This window comes from Thermobia domestica, chromosome 4, assembly GCF_964235325.1.
Source record: "Thermobia domestica chromosome 4, izTheDome1.hap1.1, whole genome shotgun sequence".
In the NCBI taxonomy this organism is placed as follows: Eukaryota; Metazoa; Arthropoda; class Insecta; order Zygentoma; family Lepismatidae; genus Thermobia; species Thermobia domestica.
Genome location: NC_137457.1, coordinates 188,528,075 through 188,551,064, shown reverse-complemented (window position 1 = coordinate 188,551,064; position 22,990 = coordinate 188,528,075).

Here is a 22,990-nt window from a genome sequence, read left to right as displayed (position 1 = left end):
CACCGTGTATACATTATAATATGCTTATTGGTAATATCAGTTAATATTTCCAATAAGGGTGATGTTCGTATCAAAAGTGATATTCGAAAAATCTGCATAGAAATTTTCTACAATTTCTGGCATAAGGATCTTTAATAGTGGATTATCACCTGTTCTCACTTTGTGTGGGGTAGGATACGTTAAAAAGACTGTTTATGTTGTTCCACTGCGAACTACCGTGGATGAAATGGGGAATCAATATTTTGCATATCGATAATACTCGGGAAGAAGAACAAGACTAGATCCACAGATTCTACTCTATAGCGTCTCACTGTCCTCCCTACACTATATATCTTCTTGCGTAAACCGAATTTGAAGATTGTTCTTCGTTCCAAAGATATTTGATTTCTCAAATGAAATGTATTTAAGAACCCTGGATATTAGAAGTGTATACTTTTTTTTAACTTTATGAAAGTAATTTTTAATGCTGAAATTGTATTCAAACCGCATTCTATATGGATATTACTTTTAACAAACATTAAGAAAACACCAATAGCTCAATACCTGCGAACCTTTTTATACACACGCACAAATATATTCATTTTAAAATTTATATTTGGATTGAAATATTTTTGGTAAAACAGAACAAAGCAACTTTATGGAGCCTGCGGTGCTACTTTCCGAAGAATCTATCATCTCCCGAACCTGGAAGCGAAACGAAACTTTTCTTGTGGAAATTCACGCAATGCTGCTCTTTCCGCGCTAAACAAACTTATTGCTACGTGCTTTAAATGCACCAAATCGGCCAATTGGAATGTATCCAGGCTTGTCATTGGCCAACCTTGTGGTCGACGATCCAAAATCTATCCCGACAAGCCTGAACACCTCAGGAATGTGTCCAGGCTTGTCGTTCGCCAACCTTGTCGTCAGCGACCCAAAATGAGATGTATCCAGGCTTGTCGGGATCGATCACGACAAGCTTGGACACCTCAGGAATTCGTTCGAGTCTGGCGCAAGAGGATAAATTGAGAAGTGTCCAAACTTGTCGTTGTCCAAGCTTGTCGTCGTCCAACCTTATCGTTGTCCAACCTTGTCGGGAGCGACCAAAATTAAATGTCCAGGTATATTTTCAAAGACAGAAAGAGAGAGAAGAAAAAGAGGATCACCATTCCACTGTGCGATTTTACGGTTCGAGGTAAATAAACGCCTGTGCTTGTAGAATTCCATTCATCTTCTCCACCACCTCTTATCCTAAATTGCAAAGTTTTTTCGTATTTGTTAATGGGTCAGCAATAAGCGCTTGGTTCCTCCTCCCTTACCTTCTGTAGACGGAGGGAAATTTGTTTCGATAAAAAGAAAAAAGCCAGAAAAATAAGAAATACCGTTTCCTCTTTCCTGGACCTCCATTCCAGTAACATGTATGCATATATACAAAGGTACGGTTCAATATAATCCCATATAGTTTTCTTTATATAAATAAAGTTGCGGGAGAAAAAGAGCGGATCAGATGTTTTTCGTTGTAAATAACAACAATATCACAGTAATGCCAAAACTAACAGAAATTTCCTTTTTTGTCTTTTTTTCGTTTTCGTTTTTTCTTCCTTGCTGAGGCATGCATTTTTCAGCTCAAATATCAAAACATTGTCATAAACGTTACCTATATATACATATAATTTCCCCAGATGCTCCATACATGGCGTTATAATGGGTCTAGAATTTTCAGTCGTTCGGTGAGCAACAAAAAGCGTCAATTAGGGTGCATCCATCCCAAATACATTAGTGTTTAAAAACATATCTTTTTTTTATAACTTTGTTTTTCAACTTACACAATATATAGGGTGCACATTAAACACAACCAAAATACAAAGACAACCTAAATTTATATATTATATAACATTTACTCAGTATTTTTATTGATCTCTTTTATCCCAAAGCCTTGTATAGCTTTCACATAATGTAACAAACACATTTATAGCTCGCTAACATTGTTATATCGATACCAAACAATAACATTTATCACCCCCTTTTTCTTGACATCCTTCTATCAGTCTACTCGCGCACCAAAGAAAAAGTGTGTTAGCCAGTGGGCCAAACAGGGGTCCTGTTATATCTGAGATGAAAACAAAATAACTAGTTAAACGTACATTTTTCTCAATTGGTAATTTCGTTGAAAGATGAGAATTTTTCAAAATTAAATTTTAATTAGCATTTTCCCCAAACATCTGATATTATCAAATAATATTGCCAGTCGGTATGTTAAAGGAAATATAGTTTGTGTGCAGTAAAGAACGGAAACATCACTTTGGTTTTACGTTTCTGATATTTCTTTCATTTTATTGCATTCCTTGCTAATCGTTCAGTGGATTTCATTTTCTTTTTAATTCTTTATGCATTATAATGACTTATATTTGACACCATATAATTTTAATTCATGTACAATATTTCTATTGAGTTTATGTAACAGAAAGTATAGTATTGATAATTTGTTATTAAATTATTTGCCGCATTTTATTGAATAAATTCTGCATTTACCTTCACAGTGACTAGTGATTTATATGGATAAGGAGCACTGCAATATATTATATTCATACAGGATTTATATTCACAACTCATTTCTTCCCAAGTAGCAAGAAAGCTTTCGGCCAGTTGGCCCGTGATTGGCTTTTGACTTTCTATGTTTGCACTTTCAACGCATGCTTTCTTACAATCTGCCTTTTGTTGTACTTGCAAAGGATGCTTTAGACATTTCGCAGAGCGTTATATCATCACGCCAGCGTAAAATGTTTGCGTCAAGGTTGAATGGAAAATTGAATGCAAGGTTGCGCCCATGTGACTTCGTTACTGGAATCCAGCTCATAGCATGCTTGCACGCTTTCCAATCTAACTCGATGCAAGCTTACAGCAAGCGGTTTTCACGTTATCTCCGCTGTTATGATTTATACGTTAGTATGGTAGGTTATCTCCAAACCGCTCGTCGCTCCGGGTTCCTCTTAGTAGTACAGTACAAGGTTTAAATTCAGTGATTATTAGTATTATGCATTAGAAAGTGTATTCATTTCACTCTTCTGTACAAGATCTATGCCCTTCAGTGAGGAGGCTAGTATAAGCTCAAAAACTAATTATCTCCAACGCAAAGGGACTCACATAAAATTCTTTTTAACATCAAAAGACAGGAAACAAATAGGATGTCCACTTGTTAGATTATGGTTACAGTTTTTTTCACAGGCAGAACATATTCGTAGAATGCATTATACAGTACTGCAACCTGGCCGGTTGGCTCATTCACTCTTATCAACGTGTGAGACGCAATGATAGCGAACTGCGTCTTTTGTATTACAAATGAACATGGAACTAGAAAGAATATGCTGGCAAATTTCTGGTCAATGTTCCTTGAGGGTTAATTATTATTATTATCTGGAAATCGGGGACTAACTGGGACATTAGCAACCCACTACGAAAGTGTTCTTTCGGAGACAATGCCCGAAAATCAAGACATGGTCAACATACTATTACTACTACTATTACTACTTCATTGTATTAAAATATTCCAAGAAATTTCCGAGTATGTATTCACTTTTCAAGATGGGGACGCAAACTAACTCTCTCCTCAAAAAAACATGAAAACCGTCATTATAAGTCGAACATCAATGTGAACCGAACTGTAGTTTAGTTAAAACATTACAAGAAATACCCGAGATATAGTGGAATATTCGTTGTTCAAGGTAGCAACTGGAAGTATCCAGGACTCCTGGAAAGTATTTATTTACATTGATTTAAGTTAAATCCACTTTATTTGGTTATAGGTTAAAAATTAACCTATGGAAAAGACTGAACCCTATATCTCAGGGACGGTGACATTTAAAAAAATATTTAAATTGCTATGAGTTACTGGATTATCTTTGTCCTAATTACATCTCTCTAAGAATTAAAGCTTCTGAGTCTAATGTCTTCACGAACAGCAACGCACTATAATAGGGTGGAGCGAAAAAAATCAAACTTGTGCAATCAAATAGCACTCGGTGCCGAAAGTTCGTGAATTATTTCATAATTTTGAACTTCATTCCCCGCAAGAGCCTTAAATGTTTGTAATTTTGATGAAAATTTTATTTATTTATTTATTTATTATTATTATTTTTTGTGAAAATACTGAGTTTTTAAAAACTGACCGATGAAATCGAACTCCTTGACAAAAGTTGCATTATGACTAGATTGACTACACCATTCGTGATTTTTAAAATAATTTGCATCTTGATTCCCCGCAAGAGTCTGAAAATTTGCAGTTTCTATGGCACATTCTAAGGCATATTATAGAGCATTTAAATGGCGCAACGGTGGGCCCTCAAAAATTTTAGAGAACTATAGAAAAACGTTTAACCAATTGTGAGCACTGGCGCAAATCCGGGGGGAGTGAGGGGGACATATCGCCCAATCTTGGAACTGTAAGGACTGCCCTCTAATAATATGATTTGAGATGTGTTTTTTGGCGGAGAAATGTGATGATTAGTGTCCGATTGCCACAAAGGAAAATGGCAAAAAATTGATGTCTCCCACAATAATCCTCAAATATGCCCGCCTCCCAATGTTGAAAGCAACTCTGCTCCCCTGATCCTCCAGAAAATTGTTTCTCAACTTCATAAATATTTTGAACATCGCTAAAAAGAACGTATTAACCCCCCCCCCCCGCATTGTTGAAGACAGATCTGCACCTGTGATTATGAGGATTTACCAATCGTTAATTTTCAACGATTGAAAGAGAAAGACGTCAGAAACCTTAGCACTGACCTATGTGGAATATTTGCAAAGCCATCTCTACTGGGGAGTGTTCACCGAACCTTGTATCAAAAAGTCAGGGAAAATTATTCTATGTAGGATGGATAACTACTGCCCACCAGCGCCGTAACTTGTGGGGGCAGGGGACAATTGCCTCCCCCCAGGGCACATTTTAAGACAACATTTTCTTACTCCATATAGGATACGAACGTGAAATTTAAATGAAGAATCAAACATGTTCAGTACATTACATAAACAAAACAGCACACAAAAGATAAATAAAACAAAAATGCGTCCTGGGTCCATTTCAGTGAAACAAATGTCTACAATTAGAGGCCCTAGAAATAATATTTATTTTTATGGCTTTGAGATTTGTCAATATTGTCCTCTTACTTAATTTGTCATATATGGAACGGGTCCAGACGCGTAACTAACGGCCCCGCAGACTTTTCCATGCGGGAGGGCCTACAGGCTCTGCGGGGGTTCATAAAGAGTAAGAGAAAGATGGAAAGAGGGGGTCCAAGAATTAGTAAAATAACTTTTCTAGGGGCCCAAATACGCGTATTAATTCTTTCCCCCCAGAAATCGAACTGTAAGTTATGGCACTGCTGCATAGTGCTTACAGTGTACATAAGCACTACTACCACATCTTCAAACTAAGGAGCTGGTTACGCTCATCATGAAAGTGTATTCTCCGATGTGGTTTTACATTAAATGTAATCCTCTTATCAAGGATGCTCCTGTGAACTTATATCATACTATAGCCTTTTCACTGTACTTAAACAATGAAATGAAGCTCATTGGAGCTAGGAAATTCAGCTTAATGGTTTCTTCGCGCATCCGGAGAATTTACTGGTATCTATGCTCGCCGATGATCGAAAGCATATTCGAAAACCAGCTATGCGTAGAATCCTTGACACAAGGTCGTGAATCTCAAATCAAACACGTTCTGTACGTAAGTTCAGTATTCCAGCAATACACTTTAGTGCTCAAGATTACACTGACCTAATCAACTGGCAGGAACGCGAAGTAACAAAGCTACTCCTGACGAGCCATTTGTTGGAGGAGGATCTACAGAAATGTGTTACGGGAGATTCATCAGCATTTCCGCCTGTTTTCCACTTAACATGTCATACCCAAACAATCGAGAAGTGCGTTAGAACTGTTACTGAAGCTTCGTCTGAAGTGTATAACCTTTGTGTGAAGTGTGTTTTAGCTCAAGATGGATTTATCAAAATAATACTTTTGGATATATCAATTATGCCCCCATTCGAATCAAAATATGAATATAAACCAAAGGTTAAAGAGAGATAATTTCCAAAGGTAGGGTGGATGGAATGGGAGGATGGGTGGAGCTCTACTTGGGGCCTATCTCCTCGTGGTAAGTTCTGGGAACCAGCAGAGTTGCGTATCAAAAATAAATTCAATGCAAAATTGATAAGTTTCTATAATGTATCTTAATATTATGCTCAATGTATTTTTAGATATTACTGTGAAACCGCATTTTAAAACTTGTTGGAGGTACCGAAGACTAAGAAAAAATATTTTTTAAATCATCGATATTATGCTAGTCACGCACAAAACTTGACATCTAAAAGGATAATATTTGACAGTTCTTGAAAATTGTCAGTGTCTTCAATGAATTTTGATATTTAATGTATAAATTACAAAATTTTAAGTCCTCTACAGTTAATAAGATAAAGCACATAAATTATTTCAAAACCATAGGTGTTATGGTAGTGAACACATGTCTTTCTAAAGCAAGTGTGAAGTGATTTGACGGATTTTAAAACTTTTATAATATTATAAGTGACATTTCGAAATTTACCATAAAAAATTCAATATTTTAGGATCTTGCGAGGAGTGAAGAAGCAAATTATTTTTAAAATCAGTAATGCTGTAGTCAATCTAGTCATTATGTAACTTTAGTCACCTAGATCGATTTCATTGATCAGCTTTAATTTTTTTTATTTTTAAAAAATATCAAATTTTCATAAAAATTGCCAACTTTTAAGGCCTTTGCGGGGAATGAAGATGAAGTTCAAAAATTCTCGGGTGTTTGTGCAGAGGGTGTTAAGTCAAAAAATACACTTTTTGGGAAAATTGATTTGAAAGTTTAAAAAATCGTGCTAAATCGGGATGACGAGTAAACACCACTTTAATATAAGATTTATGAAGAGACATATGTGTACAAACAGTGTGTATTATATCGCTAATGTCATGTAATACGTTTTATGCTTATAAGAGAACAAAAATGTACCATTTGAAAAATTTTTACTTATCCCGTTTTGCACTTTTGAAAATCAGACTTACCCCTACACCATATTATACAGACACGCACTTTTTATCTGCCTTACACACATACATTTTTGAATCAAACTAAAAAAAATATTTGAAGTTACAGTTCTTCAGGCTCTGAAACGTTCCCCATTGTGTCCGGCAAGACATTACGTGCAGTTTTCGCTGTTGTCAGAGATTTGTAAAAATCGTGAAATACATTTGACACAAATGGCAGAAGATCAAGAAGATCTTTAGTCTTTTCGGGGGTTATGGGTACTGGCCCATCATATGTAAAAGTTGGAGTCAGAGTAGAGCTCCTACCTCTTCTCCTGAAACTAACTTGCTTAAAGTCTTCCTCTTCATTTAAGCAAGTTTTATAATCCATTATTCCCAAATTCTTTTCAAAATGAAGCCACTTCATACCCCGCCACGTTATCTTGCAACCACTTTCATCAACTGTACGGAGTTGGAGGGGGCCCTTAAGAAGAGAAGAGAAGTTCAAAAATTCTTCGCGGGACATTTCTTTCACAACAAACTGCTTACTCTTTCCAACCAAGTTGTGCCCAATCATGAGGGTGGTCAATACTACCTTTGAATTTCTTCTTTTTCTTCTCTATTAACCTGTGATCCATGTCCCTCTCCATATGAGTATGTCCTGGTAAGAGAAACTTATGGTAGATAACTTCTAAATGGGGAGAATTTTGCAAAGCAGTCATGCACATTACTGCTACATGGCTGTTTCTGTTTTGTCCACTGCAGGTGTCGGAATACATTGTGACATGTCTGACATCCGGGTTCAAGTAATGAAGAAGAAATTGGTACAAGCAGGAACCGACATCATTTGCCCCCCTACCAGCTAAACCTTCATGCCATATGAAACAGTAACCTTGGCCATCACCACAATCGTGCACTGTTAGGTTAAAAGTCCATAGTTGCCTCTTATAGAAAGTTATTGAGTTTTTAACCAAAGGTGTCGGTAGGCATTGCTGCATGTCAAAAGTTACGGTTTTCTTTCCTGGATCGTGTTTGGATAGTTCCTTGTCTCTAGCTTTAGCCTGGTAAGCCATCTCAGCTTGCCTATGATGTTCATTTAGTTGTGTTTTTGAATCTTCACCACCGGTTGCTTTTATCTGCAATGACAACCTGTCGCACAATTGACATGTATCCACATGTGGTTTCTTGATTTTTAAATTCATTTTGCGAAACTCTTTTTCATAAAGGGTCCGACTCACAGGAGATCCCTTGCAGGTTCTTTTGTACTCGTCATAAAGCTCCGAAATGGATACTATTCAAATGTAAGCAATATTCATTTTTAAGTTTTTAACTAATTAATTCTGAAGATCAGGCTAGTGGTTCAGTTCCAAAAAAAATAATTATGTAGACTAATCATAAGGTGTGATATAGGTAGTACCATCTGTTGGTCAGCAGCAGTGTCACTATTAAAAAGGCATAAGTTTTAGGCCCGTGTGATTTACAAAATTCCGCACACAAGAACGGATTCTGCTTAGGGAAAAGGGGGTTAAGTCAATTTACATGTGACTTAGCCCACTTTGCACACACACATTTGGGACAAACTGTGAGGGTAAAGAGTGCTAAGTCAGTTCAAACTTGACTTACAACTCTATGCACAACCGTATTCGAAATTTATTGAACTACCTCATAAAACACAAGTTACTAACTTCGGTACATATTCGAATTTGACTTAGCCTCTTATACACATGTGTAGAGAAAAAAAATCTCTTTCCAGTGATAGTAAAAACTCAAAAATGGAATTTTGTGACTTAACACCCTCTGCATAAACACCCGAGAATTATGAAAAAAATCACTAACGTTTTACTAGTCAATACACAACTTTTGACGCCTAGTGCTATTTTGTTGGACAGCGTTTGATAATCGACCCCCCATTTCGCTCCACCCTACTGTATAATGTCTGTCAAAACTTACTTCACGACTTATAATTCAACTCGACCGGCCTATATCTGCTATAAAAAGTGTCAATCTTTCTTTGGTCATTGATTTATATCAGACTCTGGTATGTCAGAGTGGATCACGGTGGGTCGTTTATCAGAGTGGGCAACCCTCAATGAAGTTGGGTTCAGAGAGGGTTGGTGGGTAAGAAAGGATCAAGATGGGTTGTGGGTAACAATAGATCAAGGTAGGTTGTAAATCAGAGCGGGTCAAGATGTTATGTTTGTCTTGGGTCGGAGCCGTTGGTGGGTCAGATGATCGTGGGTCACGTTTTCCTTGGCTCGCATCATCTGTCGAACCATCATTATGTTACGGTGAAGGTTTGCTAGTAAATAATTATCCCGAAAATTGCAGTATTCTTTACTGGCGCAAATCTGGGAATGATGTAGACATGTCCCACAATTTTGAACCTGGGGTACTGTCACATCAATAATCCGACTTTAAATACGTGTTTTGGGGAGAAATGTGATGATTTGTGTCCGACTGGCACAAAGGACAATGAGATAAAATTGATATGTCCCCAGAATAAGCTTCAAATCTGCTTGCCTCCCAATTTTCAAGACAACATGCTCCCCTGATATTCCACAGTATTGTTTTTCAACTTCATAAATATTTTGAACATCGCTTAGAAAAAAATTATGGGTGAAACAGTCTTACCCGTACCGCGCCCAACAATCCCAATGTTGGGGACAGATTTGCGCCACATTTACTTAGCCGAAACGACAAATTTGTAGGCAGTTCACACTCGCTTATTACCAAACTGTTAAGGAAAACAACACTTGAAATTCCTGTAACCATAAAAATTAATGCAGAAAATATCGGCATTTCTCTAGGTACGACACTAAGTACACACTAAACATGTTTATTACCATTCACAATTCTTGATTCAACTTTCTTAATAAATGTTCATTGTCAAATTGAGTTTTCCTTCCAGATCACCCCTCTGTTGTAGATCCCTTGTGTCCGTAAAACGCAGCTCTTAAAGAACAGTGGGGAATTTGAGAATTATCGACCCTCAATTTAGTCGATAATTCCCCTTTAATACTTAACTTTTCATATTATTGGAACTCGGGCAACTCAATATCACAAACTAAACACTAAGCAACTTTGTACTTGATCCGAGGGTGGTACAGTGATCTGTCCTAATCCCAAGGGCCGACTCGAAATCCTCTTCTTGAGTATAGCTCGTTCTTTCAATCGTATCCTGAGACGGCTTCATATTCGTATTCGCATTTATTTCGATTGTTCCTTCTTATGTTCCGTAACGAATTAGCGGAACCCGAGATAGAGCTAGTTCAAGTGGGAACTAGACGATGTTTGTGGAGAAGGCAACGACAGCTACGATTCGGCGGGACGTCCAATTTGTGGATCGGCAGCGGATTTCGAATCCGAAACCTTATTTGGATGAGACTGCTACCAAGCCTGTGAAAAATTTCCTCCTGTGTGAGACCATAATACCCATACGGTCTGCAAGAGAATAAGGGGTTTAATTTGGAACCAGTCTGGGTGAGACCATAAAAACCCATATGGTCAGGAGGAGACTAAGAAGTCTGGACTCACTCCGTACGGTCTGCGAGAGACTAGCTAGTGTGATGTTACTCCATACAGTCTGGAGGAGACAAGGTCAACTGAAAAGACCAAGAGCTTTGCATATTCCCCCTTTTCATATTATCCTTTTCCAACTATTTTGTTTTGAACTTGTGAAAAGGAAAAGGAGAGAGAGAACTTGAAATCCGGGCATGTTTCAAAATTTCCTTCATTGCCTCCATCCCTTCTCTTTTGCTTCTCTTCACTTTGCTAACTATATTTATACTTCACCAAATTAGACAGAAACGAATAGAAATCCAATGAAAATAGAAAATCGACAGTACGGTAATGATTTTCTTAATCATTATAGCTTATTATAAGTTTAGGTACAAACGAGGTTTGATACCGATCTGGGGTCAGTTCAAGAATTTCACACATAATTTCAGCTTTACTCCCAGATTTCGTTTTCCTCTGTTCCCTTATTTATTTTTCAACTCGGTGTCGGTTCATTATTCGCAAAAAACAAAAATCAGCACTTCCACTGTTCTGTACTCCAAAACTGTTTAAAACATCTGGCTCGATATTTTCCCCGATTCTGCTGATTTAGAAAAGATATTTTTGTAGACAGATGAATGAACAGAACCAACGTTTTTAACCGTACTTTTGCAAATATTTAATTTATCATTTTCCTTGTTTGCCTTACGTTTAGAGTCAAATTAGGCCTAAAAGTCTTAGATTCGTAATTAACGCCTTTCAATCTATAAGATCAGCTTAATTGCAGTCTCTGAAAAAATGTTCTCTAGAAAGGAACTTTTAGAACAATGAAAATTACCGTAATTTATTATTTTGCTTCTCCTTTCCCCGAAAAGTGACTTTATATTTACACTACCGAAATTTCAGAACTATAATAAGAGCTTTTGAATCTACAAGACCAGCTTGTTTCAATTTCAACATAACCCCCAAAAATTGCTCTCAAGACATGCTACTGGAAACTATAGATAGGTTAGATTCGTGATCAGCGCCTTTGAAACTATAAGACCTATTCAATTTTATCCTCCCAACTAATGGTTTGTAGACAGAGTGGTCTAAAACAATGAAAATTACCTTAATTAATCACTTTGTCTCCCCTTAAAAGTGACATTCTAATTACACCACTGAAAAACAAAGGTTAAATTCGTAATGAGTGCCTTTGCATCTATAAGATCAGTATCGTTTCAACCTCTCCAAATTTTTAGTAGACAGAGAGCTCTAAAATAATATTAGCTATCATAAATTTATTTGACCCGTCCTCCAAAAAAAAAAGTGACATTCTAGACACTGCTCAGAAAAACGTCCATACTTGTAATCAGAGCACTGGAAAATGTTAGGTAATTAGAGATTCAGTTGCTGGAAAATTGTTTTATCAATGTTATAATTTATCATAACTTTAAACTTCTCTTCCCTCAAAATTGTCATCCTGGTGACGCCAATCAAACATGAAAGGTCAGATTCGTGATCACGCCTGAGCTCTTTCATGGATAAGCGGTTAGTGTACTCGCCTTTGACGTAGGAGACCTGTGTTCGATTCCCTGGCAGGAGCCCATGTGGTTCGGCTTCCACGTTAATCAATTGGTCCTTTCTTATATAATTTCCCTGCTGAAAGGGAAGTTAAAGATAAACTCAACTCAATTTGTGATCAGCACCTTCAAACCTATAACAATTGTCTAGTTTTTGTAGACAGGGACCACTAAAACAATGAATATTATAATAATTTACCACTTTGTCCCCTCGAAAAGAATTTTCTACCACGCCATTGCACAATATAGGTCATATTCGTAACCAATGACTCTGAATCTACAAACTCAGCTTATTTCCGTTCTCCCCAAGAGTTATTTGTAAACAAGAGAGTTCTAAAACTATGTTAATTATCATATATTTTCGATTTTCCCCCCAAAAGCGACTTTCTAGTGACGCCACTGAAAAATAAACTTCATATTTGTAACCAGAACGCTCGAAAATGTAATACATGATGGACTTCCACTGGTCGAAATATGTTTTGTGGATACCATAATTTATCGTAATTTTTTACTTCCTCCCACTCAAAAGCGCTTCCTTTTTTGAAGGCACTGAAAACTAAAAGCCGGGTTTGTTATCAGCACTTTCAAAAGTATAAGATCCGTTTGGGTTTATCCTCCCCCAAAATGTTTTCTTGACACCTACCCAAACGCAATAGCTACTCCCTTTACAAGGGTTACTAATGAAATGTATCTTAAATTTTCTGCCCTGTACCCTGTTGCCAAAATAAGATTTTTCTATTACAGAAACTAGATTTCAGTTATCTGGGAATTAAAGTTAAGCTGATCTCCCGTAGAAATCCAGCACAAGAACATACTGTATAGCAGAAGAAACAAAAGGATAAAAGACAGCAAACTTCACTCGCTTACAGTTAGCATGATTGACAAACCTAATTTTCTGTTTGCAGCTCTAAACCAAACCAAACTGCTCAGCGCAATAGTCCTATGAGGCCAGAGACTGTCCCGCGGGTGTCTAAGAGGCATGTGTGGTCAGCATACAGCTATTTCCTGTGCATTATTTATCCTTCTAGTCTCTAGGAAGCCTAAAGGGGCCAAATACTCACTTTCAGACTGTTTCAATCTCTGAGAGATACCGGACTAAGCTATTGTTTCTTCTACACCCACAGGGTATTTTACTCCTGTCGCTCGATTAGAAGTCATGTCTGTCAGTGTACTTGACCTAAGCACTGAAAGAAATCTTATTTCTTACTTGGAAGTTTCGAACCAATTTTTGCATTCACTTTGTATGAAGGCCTACTAAGTAAATTTCCTATTAACACTACCCAACCAGAAAAAAATGCTACTAATTTCAAAATATTTGTGTTTAAGTTGTAGCTTAGTTTGTTGTATTAAGTTGTAAATATTTGTGTTGCATTTGATGTTATGGATAGTTGTTAATTTCCACTGAAATTACGGTAAGAAAAATAACATTACCTTTTCGTGAATTTTGTTTGTTTCGGGTTTTGAAGTGACAAACCATTTTCAGTTAACTATATTTTTCCATTTTCTAATAGTATGTATGCATGTGTATGTCTTGTTGATGTTCACTACTAGGGGATGATTTGCTAGGTTTCTTTTGTACTGATAACCATCTAGGAATCTAGGTACAGCATATTTGTCACATCTAATCAGAAAAACCAGTTTAAGAGACTCTAATTTTCTTTTCTTAGTTAAAATTTTGGACTTTTATATCTTCAAAAAAAGAATGTAAATAATTTTAGCAAGAACTTGTTTGGCCTGCCAGAAACAAGTTATCGGCTTGCAATGTTTAGCACGCGTATCAAATGTTACTCACTTCTGCCCTAGGGAAATAAAGAGTGTAAAACTTTAGATATTGTGCGAAGTATGCTTGTGGTCTTTTTGACTAACTCTCAAATCAAATGTTATTCACTCCTGCCCTAGGGAAATAAAGAGTGTAAAACTTTAGATATTGTGCGAAGTTTGCTTGGGGTCTTTTTGACTAATTCTCAAATGAGTCGGGTTGACTTTACCAGACCCGAGCAACTCGATTCCTGAGATATCTGTCGGTCGTAGAAGTGTGCATTATATCTGACATACTCTCTGATAAATTAAACTTTGTGGGATAGAGAAAGGGGAGAATAAGTAAGAATACCAACAAAACACCAGAAAAGAATCCAAAAGAAACAAAAATATTCGTTAATCTTTTTTGATTACTCTCTGTCGTTTTGCATAACTAAAATAATTGGCAAAAAGTATTGCAAATGCAAAGGTTTGTACCCCAGTGTGTTGAATGGTTTCATAATGATAATAAGGTAAAATTTGTAGGTCCGTATATTTTGGGTTTCATAATCATATGACATGAACGGATTCCAGTTTACTCATCGAATGAGAAAAGATATCTTTTTTGGGAATTTGGAAAATCAAAACCGATTTTTATTCTGACAGTATGTGACATTTACAATATTCACACTTAGAAATTAATATACTTCACGTTTTATAGTGGTTGCCAGAATCTTGCGAAATGTAATGGGTGCAACAATGGTATTCGTCTTTATATATATATATATATATATATATATATATATATATATATATAGATAGATAGATAGATAGATATAGATATATAATATCATATAGCAACTGCTCCTTCAGTGACCAGGTCCGCTTCTCATGAGAACTTCTAGGCTTTTCATACGATATTCACCTTAGCAACTAAGACGAATTCGATCAAGGGGGAAGGGTCAAAAATAAGTACCCAATACACGACGAGCAGAAGCCGAAGATGAAAAGCGTGATTTTTCTTGTTCCTACAGCAGGTAGACGTGTGAAAGTATGAATATAGCAACTAATCATAGCCAGGGAACGTTCCAAGGTTGACAATTTTTCCACGGGAAGGTCCTATGGCTACATACGTCTAGGATCAATCGCATAGTAACAGTCGCTCAATGTTAAATTAGCCGAAGTATATTATTCACTACTCCTGAACATGTAATGATATTTCATTGAGGCTAATACTTCTTCACAACACTTGTTAATAAAAGAATTGTGATGAAAGGATTCGTTAGTAGGTTTTTATCAATGATGACGTCACTAAAAACGTTGCTCTAGATTTTAACGATTCTTTTCCTGTTATTTTATCCACTTGTTTTACTAACGACATGACAGAGAGAGATAATCCTTCAAGGAAACTTTGAATATCATGTTCAACTTGATAAGGTGATACAACATAAACGTTCACAGTTTCAGAGAGAACTTGTTTTTATAATATTGTAAATACGAATTATTCATAATTGTTGATGTTGTCACACTGGAACAAAACGAAGTTTCACGCATATAGTTCCGAAACTAAATGCTAGGGCAGAAGCTGTACTAGCTCTTACATCTGCTTTTGACGTGTTAAAATGTATCTTTTCTATAGGTACATAATGTAGAGGATTAAAACTTTCTATAGCATTACTTCCAAACGTATGACAAATATGATTCATACTTATGATACGTAATAATGATGCTACTGTATCTCCGACCAATACGGATTGAATTATATCACAGTATACATACATTGCAGATGTAAGTCCAAAACGTAAATTTGGAACCCTTTGATCTTGAAGCATGTCCTTTAAATCTGCCTTTGGTTCAATACCCAACTTCAAACTAACACTTGCTGCGAATTCATTTATCATATCTGTATCTTTATGAATATGTCTTATAAAACGGGTATTACACTAAAGTAGTAAATATGTAAACTCGTGAATTTGTTGTGTTTATTAATTAACATTATCAAATATGAAATATCACTATAATAAAGTACAGGTACATACTTCCATTCATCACTGTTTGCAGGTTTGGAAAATATTTATTATTTTGTTCAATAATATTTAAAAATCAGTAAAGATAGTCTATCTCAACAATATCAACTTTCCACTTATCGGAATGTCACTCTTTGATGAAGTTTAGTAGTGTATGATCTTAAAGTGTTATTATTAAAATATTGAATAGAACTATTAATGGGAAGCGTAACGTAAAAATCTTCATTAAGATCTATCGTAATTCATCATGTTTTTTTTTCATGATACATGTAACCAGGAAACGAAAGAAATATTATATCCTTCAGAATGAGCAGGATATTCTTTACGTTACCTTTTTTCCTTGTACTTATGACTCATCTATGTAAAACGTTTTTGATAACGTTACAGGTTGTAATTTGTTTGTATCCATGCGGGGTTTCTTTTCCAAATCTTCTATTTGATAAACAGCTGGATCTCTAGGTATTATCTTCTTCACTTAAATATTTCTAAAGCCCAGTTTTGTATGTACCCTTTATCAAATGTAAATTTAGTTTTACTAATTTGTACTGTATCACAAATTTTAAGATATTTTGAAAAATCCGGATTCTTCGTCTTTTTCATTTTACTATCGTACTGATTATGTCACAGTTCTTGTAGGTTATTTTGTGAAACGCTTGCTGGTAACGTCTTAATGGTTGAATGATAACCTTCTTGTACGTTTTTAGAAGAAGAGGTAATACATTTACATAATTATACGTTTGATACTTTGGGAAATATTTCCATATTTTTTTCTTTTTGAGTAATGACAAAACGCTGTACAATACCGGCTTTTACTTCAGGGTTTTTATTTCCAATATGTGTGGTTCTATTAGTAAACTCACTTCCTTTATCCGTTCGGAATGTAATTGGTTTTCTGTCTTTGAAAACAATTTTTAATGATTTTAGGACATGATTTGTTCTTTTAGATTTTAAAGGCAGAGACCAAGCATATGAACTATAACACATCTATCACTATCAGAATATAACGAATGAAGAGACTGAATATAATTAATATCAATTTCCCACTCATCATCAATGTTATTCACTACATAGAAATATCTTTTAAAAAGACGTCGTACTTCTTTCTGTAATGTATAATTTATCAAAAGTAATGGTAAAAAATGAAACCACAGATTCCTGATACTAAACAAGTAAAAAGTTTATATAACATATAGTCTGGAAATGAAAAGGGATGGAGCTATACAGCTTCGAATGTGGGAGAAAGAATCTTCAAACGTGGCTACCGGGATAATGATCGCAGTTAGGAAAGCGGGTCAGAAATACATAAATATCATATCGGCTTGTCCTATTAAACGTATGTTCAAATGTTTGACATAAGGGTACAAGGGATTGCCTATAGAATACATTGTCTGGTGATTAACTGGATGACTTTCTGAAACGGTTAATGCAACGGTGTCATGAAGATACAGTAGAAAGTAGACAAAATACAGTAGAAAGTTTTGATACACAGATGGTTGAATTAACACAATGGAATTAAATGACGTTTTACAGGAGGGGTGAAGTGTACATCCTAGGAAATTAACGTGTGGAAATTTAAAGTTATGGAAAATATCCAATTCAACAGATGGGAATTTCCTTCTCGTATCCCTGACAATTCTTGCACTCCTCAGGGTCAATGAAATGTGGGAGTGGCTGTAGTTGCTTACAATACAGACATTCGATAGTCAATTTCAATTTTTCTTGTTCTGTATTAGCTTCTCCTAGTATTTAAAAAAAGATGGATATATTCCTTTTCTTCTTTCTAGTTTTTCCAGGATTTGGAATTAAATAGTCAAGCGAATTCTGTAGTTCATTTTCTTAATACTCTTCTACTTCTGCTTTCTTTTCATCCTCATTTTGATCCCGTTCTATTATCTGTGGGAACGCAATATTTATTTCCTCTTCTTTAGTTGTTATCTCTTCACAGTCTTCTTCTCCAAATGATGTCTTTATTTTTTCTATACAAACGGATGCTTTGTTGTCTTCCTCTTTTCCTTTTCTTGTTCATCTTCTGTTATCATTCTACTTTCATTTTCTAATATTTCAAATAATACTTGATATTTCTCTTCTTCTTCTTCTACTTTATCTTTTTTTCAGGATTTAAAAATATATCATCAAGCCTATTTTGGATTTCTTTTACGTAAAACTCTACTTCTTTTTCTTCTGGTTTTGTATTCTTTTCTTCGTTCCCACTATAATCCTCTTCTATTATTTGTGAGAATGTTAGATTTATTAACTCTTTATAAAATTTCATTTTTTTCTTCTTCTTGAAACCATTTCTTTATTTTTTTGGTTACAAGCGGATGCTTCTTCTTATTAAGTTTTCATTCTACTACTTCCATTTTATAATATTTCTAATACTACTTTATTGATTTATTTTTTCTTCTTCATCTTCAAACACATTTACCATCTCTCCTTTCTTCTTATATTGCAATTCCATTAATTTCAGTTTGTCTTGTTCTCCTTCCTCTTCGCCAATTATCCCTGTAGGTAATCTTACTTCATAGTTTTTCACCTTTTCTTCTTTCTTATGTGTTACTTTCTTCTTCTTCTTCTCCGCATTATCTTCTTTTCCTTCTTCCTTATGAGTTCCATTATTGCTCTTGTCATTACGTTCTGTTCCGATTACATCATCTATAATAGATCTTCCGTCCGTTTAATTCCTTCGTATATAACGTCTTCTTTTTCTTCTTCTACCTCTCCAAGAAAATTTTCAGTATGTGTACTTCTTTCGTACTATTTATCTGCTTATCCAGTTTATTTTAATATATGTATATAAGTATTTTAAAAAAGAATGACAATAACGGTAAGGGATAAAGAAAAGGAATATACACTCCTGTTTGTTTGTTTGTATTCTGCCTAAAATAATAAATTCATTTCGTTAGCTTTAAAAAGCGTTTCTATATTTACAAAGTTATGCACATTGACAATAGTTATAAAATATTGTATATATTTAGGCAAAAGGTACGGCAAAATATAATATTAAATCAATGTGTATATATATATATATATATATATATATATATATATATATATATATATATATATATATTAACAATGTATATATGTTCGTGAACGGAATCGGTATCCTTACCCTTCATACGTTAAGTGAGCTTTATAATATTGAGGAAATGAAAATATGCCTTGAAACTTACTTACTTGGTACCGTTACTGTATCACAAGTGTACTAACTAACTAACTCTATGGCCTATGGAACCCGGAGGTTCAATGCCGCGTTCACAAAAGCTCTCCACTGATTTCTATCCTTAGCTAACTGCATCCAGTTTCTACTTTGTATTCCAATCTCTGCGAGATCCATCTTAACATTGTCTTCCCATCTGCGCCTAGGTCTTCCTAATGGTCGTTTTCCGATTGGTCTTCCAATCAAGACTTTGAAAGCGTTTCTATTTTCTTCCATTCTAGCTACATGACCCGCCCATCTAAACCTCCTATACTTGACGACCCTAACAATGTTGGGTAGACCATATAAATTATGTAGTTCCTCGTTATGAAGTTTCCGCCATTCCCCATTCCCGTTCCTCTTGGGTCCAAATATTCGTCTCAGGATCTTGTTCACAAATACTTTCAGTCTATGTTCTTCCCTCAGAGTAAGCGACCATGTTTCGCAACCATACAGAACAACAGGCATGATTATCGTTTTGTATATTTTAAGCTTCAGATTCCTCGATAGAATTCGCGACGACAAGAGATTTTGAACTGAATAATAACACGAATTCCCTGCTTTTAGTCGACATTTAATTTCTTCGTGAACATGATTTTTTTCTGTTAATATTTATCCTAGATATTTGAAACTATCCACTTTATCAAAAGTATTATTTAATATTTTAACGCATCCATGATTTGCCGTATTACGGTCCCCACGCACTGCCATGTATCACAAGTGTACTAAAAATGATTTTTGTGTGGGGTGATGAAGTTTGTTTTGTACTCATACAATAAAACGTTAATAAAGCAAGGGAATGTTCACAGTTTGCTTCAAGTGAGTTTTCTGTTGAACAAACACTCTGACGCTACTTTTTTTACTTTTTTCCACCCAATATCTGTGGTGATGCTACATGTCTTCAACATTGATTGATATAGCTATCAATCATTCTAGAGGGTGACTGAGTCGTAGAGCGCTCATCTTTAATGCTTCATATTCCTGGTTCAATCAAAAAATGCACCAAATGGATTTGAGCAAACACAATATGCGGGGATTCTTCTTCGTTTCACCATTTAGTTTGTCAATATTATTAACGTTTTCATTAACTTCGAAGCATAATCGTTAAAACCCTTTTTTAAACATTAGCCTAATAATAAACATTAAGTGTAGCTATATTTCGAAGTCAATGTCTGTAGGAGTACCACCATTCAACTCAGCGACCTCGAAAACTATGTATTTGACACTAATGTCCGTAATTTTGGATTATTTTCACATGTGTCGATAACCCTCTCTATTATTGAGGCTGTTCTTTAACTCATGGGGTGAGGTAAAATTTAAAGTTAACGTGAACTTGAGTCTCAAAAATGAGGTTAGTGACCCCGAACACTATGGATGTAACACTAACATCGGTAATTTTGAATTGTTTTTACATGTCTCGGAATCCCTCACTCACTGTCCACCCCGAATGCGCTGAATGCCATCGCAGTTTGACCATTGATCTCAGCAACCTCGGAAACTATGCATTTTATACTAATATCGGTCATTCTGGATTATTTTTACATGTTGTGGTAAAACCCCTCGGTGACCCTACCCGCCCCGTACGCGATGTCGTAAATGCGATCGGAATCTCGCCGTTGATCTCACCGACTACGTAAACTTAGGATTTGACACAAATATCTGTCATTTTCATTATTTTACATATGGAGGTTAAGCACAACCAGTCCACACCCTCTGAGACCCACGGGTTCGAATTTTGAAGAAAAGCTTCGTCTTTGTCTGAGGCCTGGACTCAGTACCCGTGAGTAAAATTTAGGACTCAGTACCCGTGAGTAAAATTTGCTAAGTCTCAGATGACTAGTTTGGTTCCCGGGCATCACACACACAGACAGACAGGCAATCAAACAGAAATACCAATAAACTCGTATTAATTTCTTTTACAAAAGTGAAATTTTGACGGTTGTTCAGTGTGAGGGCATTGCATTCTGGTGTCTGAGGTCCCAGATCTCAAAAGTGGGTTTTTATGTTGGACAAATACCGAATTGGTGATTTCTTTCTTAGTTCCCTCTTTCCTTGCCCGTTTTCCATTTTCATCATTTCATTCTCGAAAACTTTGAATGTGACCTTAACCCATTAAGGCCCATGATCCCCATTTGGAGATCGGTGATTAAAAATTTTTTTCTGTAATCCTCTTAACTTTATATCGTGTTTTGTTTGTTTCGGTCTGTAGTTAAATATTACACTTAACGTATGCAACCAGTATTTGGCATTATTATACACAAAATAATAACTTACGTTCTAATAAATTAAAACAAGTTCAAATTTTCGTTTTTGGAAATACACAATAAATTTATTTTATCAATAAGTTTACAATGAATATAGATTTGGGTTTTAGTTTCACACTACTGTACATACAGTGCTTCTACATTGCACTGAACTGAAAATAATTGCTCGACAATACTTACAATCTGAAATATATATGCAATTACATTGATCCCCATTTGGGGATCATGGGCCATAGCGTGTTGTTTTTTATCCTATTTGTAAAGTTTAGGAAAGAGTAGTATTTCCTTGAATGTTACTGTGATTTTCCACCACTGTTTTGAAGATACGGTAGATTGACAGACAATTGCATTACAGATGGCAGCACTAGACAATAAGTTGTGTTGTAGGTGGCAGCACTTCCCAGATTTGTTTCATTTAGAGGGATAGACAGTGGTTGTAAAATGAAATGAAATTTTTGAGTTTTACGTCCCACGGCTATGCCCGTTAGGCTAAAGGAAACGGTGATGATGAGAGATGAATCAAATGGTGGAATGAAGAAAGTGGGAGGAAACGGGAGAACCCCGAGAAAACCCACACACACGGTGTTTGTCCACCACAAAGTCCACATGGTGGGAGCAGGGTTTGAACCCGAGACCCCAAGCACCAGAGGTGAACGCTCTACCACTGAGCCACCGCGGCCCCGACAGTGATTGTTAGCTAATGCTTGAAGTATGGAAGTTATTTTCGCGCTTTTGTTTTTTGTTTTCGTCTAATGTACGCCAAATCAGTTATCAGAATCGACTAGTGTGTTTTAGTTTTGATCAATTTCCTTGTGAACATTTTTAGAAAATGAGTCGTCGAAAATATTTGACATTCAAAGAAGTAGAAGACTTGCTTCTTAATCTTGGTTCCTTCGAAAATGAAGATTTAGAGGAACGATTCTCCAATTGACATTTGCAAATTACCTCCTGATAATGCAGACTAACTTTCTGATATTGAGGAGGGTGACGATGAAAAATTAGTTGATGCAGCTCCGCGCGATGTACCTGGTTTAGTTGAGATTCATACCTCGGGCGGCACTCAGTTTAGTAGTGACTAAACTGAAAGTGTTTCAAACGGTCCAGATGTTCCTCGCAAGAAGCAAAAAACAATTTCGTATAAAAGTCGCTGGTTGTAGAAGGATGGTGAATATTCTTCTTTGCCTAAACAGACCCATACTTGGAATACTAATCGTGAGAAGCTCACATCTTGTGTGCAAGGGAAAACTCCCGAGGAAGTGTTTGAACTATTTTTTACTGATGAAGTCTTGGAGTATATTGTTCAAGAAAGTGTAAAGTACGCATTTCAGAGTAATGACCCCGTTTTTTCTTGTCATCAGACTGTAAATTTTTTGGTATTCTTATTTTTAGTGGATATCACGTTCTCCCCCAACAACGGTTATATTGGTGCGAAGATGATCATATGAATGAACGTATTGTTAGAAAGTGCATGAGCAGGAACCAGTTTATGGATATTAAAAAGTACATTCATTTTAATGACAACGAAGATCTCGCTGCTATTCCACCTATATGTCCACCAATAAAACTATATGTCATCATTTTACCTATCATGTATTTTTCCGGTAGCTGCATATTTTATTGTTTATGTACGTTTACATATATGTATTTTTACATGCAGGTTTGTTTACAACTGCAGAACTAACT